Genomic DNA, 5,000 nt, shown 5'->3' on the forward strand with positions numbered 1-5,000 from the left:
CCAACAAGAAATTTCCAACTTTAAAAAACTGAACACGAAGCATTTGTTTAAGAAATGCTTCAATATCACAGATAACATCAACTCACCCTTCATGAATTTTAGAAGGATTATTTCACTATCGTCCTTTGTTTAAAGATTATTGACGATGCATGGCAGGGTGTCACACGAAAAACTCTTAATTCAGCATGGAAGAAATTGTGGCCAGCTTCCGTCGCTGTGAGGAACTCTGAAGGGTTCGATACGCCAGACCCTGATGACCCCGAACCTATTGTGGTGGATGAAATCGTGTCTCCTGGGAAGTCCATGGGGCTGGAGGTAGATGAGGCAGTCGTGAATGACCTTGCCGAAGAAATTCAGGAAGAGCTCACGACACAGGAATTGATTGAGCTCCAGGAGACGCAACATTTGGAGGTGTTGCCGGAGCTCAGTAGCGAGGAGGAGGTGGAAGACGAGGGCCACTTTTCTACGACAGAAATCAATGACATGTTAGCAAAGTGGCAGGAGTTTTCTAATTTTATGGAAAAGAGGCACCCGGACAAGTTGGCGTGTGGTCATGCATTACCCTTCTGTGACGACACTTTCGTGACATTTTGAAGGGTAGACAAAAGCAAACATCCCTAGGTAGGTTTCTTTTAAAAAGGCCGGCAAAAAGTGAAGGTGAAAGCGAGTTAAAAAGCGAGGCAAAATGAGCCAAGCAGGAAGAAGAAAAGTAAAAAAAATGAAAATGAAAACAAAATTACAATTAAGATTAGTGTAACATAAGATTAACATTCATTTTTAAGTGTGTGACCAGTAAACTAATTTTATTTAAGTTAAATTTGAAGTTTATATTATGTTACGTAGTGTTACGAAAGTGTAGCGTACCAAACGTGTTGCCGTCAAGTCTTTCTCCTCCCCATTTTCTCTCCCTACTCCTCTGCACACACAGCCATTAGCCGCTACCGTCAGTCTGGAAGATAAGAACTTCATAATAATGTTAAATTTTACTGAGGATCATAACCAGTACATAGGTATTTGTTATTTTTTGAGCGTAGAATGTGAAATATAACAATTAAAAATATATTTTTCCACTGCAATATACTGTTTTAGGAGTTTTTTTAGAGGGTGGGAAAGGATTATTTTTTTTAGTTATTTTATATGGGAAAAATTGATCTGAGATACGAGCAAATTGACATACGAGCTTGGGTCCCGGAACTCATTAAGCTCGTATCTCAAGATATTACTGTATAAGATAATGTACTTTGGTTCCCAGACATGGGATCATAGTATAATATATTTTTGGGATCGTGTGAGTGTTTTAAATATTGGTGATAACAGGGCCATGTTTTGATGAAAGGTTTTGAACAATTTAGTGTTGTTAGGATTGTGTGTATTGTTAGGATATATTGTTTGAAGAGGTATAAAATGATCTGTTATAGAACAAGATAGGACAGTTCAATATCCAAGAGTTTTGAATAACCCAAATGGGTTTGGAATTGTCATAAGCTAATGTAAATAAAGCTCGATGGCTCTCTATTTTAATGGCATGTGTTGGCCATGCAGCGATTGGAATGATTAAAGCCCAAATCTAGCCTTAGAAATGTTGAAAAGCTCGAGGAAATTGTCGTGAACTGTTGGAGGAGACTGAAGAAGAATTTGTAGTGAAGCAAGGACCGGTTGACCCACAAACTGAAGGCATGAAAGTAGAAAGGGATGTTGAGGCTGAGATTCAACGAATTGCAGTGGAAGAGAATTTGATCAAGTTGAGGATGTTGGCAAGAGAGAGGGAAATGGAAGCAGAACGAGAAGAAATAGAGAGAAGACGGGAAAAAGAGGCAAAACAAGAAGAAAAAGAGCAGGAAGAAGCCAGGAACATTACAAAACGTGTGAGGGAAATGGAAGCAACACAAGAAGAAAAAGAGATGGCAATAGCATGACATGAGAGGGAGTTGTAACTATTGAATGCTCTCACACAGTCGGCAACGCAAACAGAGGTGACCCCTGCTATGCACAATCCAGTGTTCATAGTGGCGAATGCCCAGAGGTTAATTCCAAGGACCTCAGAAGAGTCTTCTGATGAATTCTTCAATCATTTTGACGCAGTCACATCAATGATGCAATGGCCCGGAGATATTGGTCTGTGTTTTTGCAGAGTATACTGTTTGGGGAAGTACGTTGTGCTTACTTATACTTATCTCAGGACTAGAGGAAGGAGTGTCAAGAAGTGAAGCGGAGTGTGCTGCAAGTGTATCAGATAACCCCTGAATATCAAAATGAAAGGCTTCGAAGTTTGAGGAAGGACGAGAAAATTACTTTCCTGGATTACGCTTATAAGATACGACAATGTTCTAAGATATGGAGACTGGCTGCTAACGTGAGGGATATGGCTGATTTAGAAGAATTGATAATACTAAAACAGTATCTACGAGGAATACCTAAACATATTCGAACATACTAGAGAGAGAGAGAGAGAGAGGTGATGAATCTTGATAAAGCCGGTTTGAGGAGTGCAGATAATAGTATTATCAGTCGTAAACCCTCCTCGGGCATAAAATTTCAACTGTCGCTTAGAGCAAGTGTCAAGTATTCGCCGAACCATGGAAACCAGTTCAGTAAAAACTATGTGAACAAGTTCAACAGTTACAGCAGAAGTAGAACTGGCACTGTTCCTAAGCAGAATGTGATATTACAACAGGAAAAATCATCTAATCAGCCTTCTTCAAGTATTGTGAAAGATATACAGAAAGTTGATATTGTTTGTTTTAATTGTGGCAAGACAGGCCATATCAGTAAGGAATGTTGGTCGAATCAACCGAAAGCAATCGGCCAAGTGATTAAGGATAATTCAACTTCACAGAATGTGAAGACGAGGAAGCAATCAGGAAAAGATGAAGAGGAAGATAAAGCAGCCAACGTTTACACGACGAACAGGATGAATTCAAACATCATGGATACCTTTAAACCATATATTTATGAAAATAGGTTAGTAGTAATAGATGGAAGTGAGCGAACCCCAGTCAGGATATTGCGCGACACAGGTTGTAACCATAGTGTGGTGGTGTAAGAAGTACACCCATTGGTGAAACAGTCTCTCACAGGAGACTTGGTTATAGCAAAGGGAATAGGACGTGAAGAGGTTTCCGCTATTTGCCGCTCGAAGGTGCCATGCGAGTTGATGACAGGTAATTTTGACTTTGCTGTAAAGAATTCATTGTCTGTTGTAGGGGTAGACATCCTGCTGGATAATGAGGTTGGTGGAGCGCTGTTTGTCCCTTGACCCATTAAAACAGAGAAATCATTAAAGTATAGTCCTACGACTGAACTCGAGAAGGACTACCCCTATCTGTTTCCTAGTTGTGTGATGCCTAGGAATATGAAGAAGACAGTAGCTGCTGAAGAAGAATAAGAAATCGAAGGAGCGAAGAGCTTGGATGTCTTTTTTTCTGAAGAAGAGGATTCCCTTGATGGTATGCAAGAGAATCTCGAGCAATCATGAGCGAAGAGGAGCGACAGACGAGTGGATGAGAAGACAAAGGAGAAATGGACCTAGAAGAAATAGAAAACTCAGCTTTAGAAGAAGGACAATTGAGTAGGAAAAGGCTGATATGATTATAACAGAATGTTGAAACGTTAACAGGTATTGTACCATGTGGTGGACAGGACGGAGGCACAGCAGTGTACGACCTCTTATTGTCTTAAAGATGGATTGCTTATGAGGAAGTGTAGACCCGCCGATATCCCTGGAAATGCCAATTGGGGGATATATTGTCAGATATTAACTCCCTCTCCATTAAGAAGACAGGTGATCGCCGTAGTGCACGAGACAGAACATATGGGGGTAAGGAAGACGAAGAAGAAGATTATAAAATACTTTATTTTGGGGTGGAATGCATAAGGGCGTGAGCTAGTTTTACCGTGCATGTTACGTATGTCAGCAGGCTGGAAAGTCAAACGAGTACATTAAGAAAGCTCCCTTACAGCCAATATAAGTGCGAGAAGAATCCGTCAGCAAGGTAATGATTGACTATGGGGAATCTTTACCAAGGACGAGAAAAGGTAATAAATATTTGTTAACCTTAATTTGTCCAGTGACAAGATACCCAGAAGACATACCCATCAGGAATATCAGTGCCAAAATAATTCCCGAGAAATTACTAGAATTTTTACTAAGTTTGGTAATCCGGAGATTGTTCAAAGTGACCGAGGGATGAATTGCAGGTCAAAACTGTTTAACAATGTAATGAAACTGTTGGATGTTAAACAACAACTATCAACTGCTTATCATTCGGAGACTCAAGGTGTATTAAAGAGGTTTCATCAAACTTTGAAAAGTATGTTAACGAAGTTCTGCAACAATACGGAGAATAAATTGGTCATGAGACTACCGTTGATATTATTTGAGGTATGTAATGTTTATCAAGAAAGCCTTGGATATAGCCCGAATGAAATGGTATTTGGACGAGAAGTACGAGGATCGATTTAAAGGTTAGAAGAATAATGGAAGAACCGAGGAAAAGGATGGAGAAAATGTCAGGAACTTGAGAAAAGGAATGGCAGGATAAGGAAATTTTCCCTAGAAAACCGTCAGACGAGTCAAGGAAAAATGAAGAAAAGGTTCGAGATGAAAAGTAACAACAGACAGTTTTTGGTATGACAACAGGTATTGGTTTTCTTGACGATAAGGAGATTCCACTCACCAACAAGTTTCAAGGACAATTCCGGATTTTGGAGAAGATCAGTGACCTGACCTACATTATCAAAACCCCAGGAAGAAGGAAAAGTTAAAGGAAAGTACAAGTTAACCTCCTGAAACCTTACTTCAGCTAAAATGAGACCAAAGCTTCACAGGTGTATATAGTGCAAATCATACCATTGACAGAAGTTGATGACGGGTATGAGGTAGGGGCGGTAAGCAAAGGGAATAATTCATCTATCATTCGGAAATTGGGAGGGAAATTAACTCATTTTAACCAAAAGTAACAGGAGGAATTAGGCCGAACAATTAGGAGTTTCCCTAAAAT

Source organism: Palaemon carinicauda, chromosome 33, assembly GCF_036898095.1.
Source record: "Palaemon carinicauda isolate YSFRI2023 chromosome 33, ASM3689809v2, whole genome shotgun sequence".
NCBI lineage: Eukaryota > Metazoa > Arthropoda > Malacostraca > Decapoda > Palaemonidae > Palaemon > Palaemon carinicauda.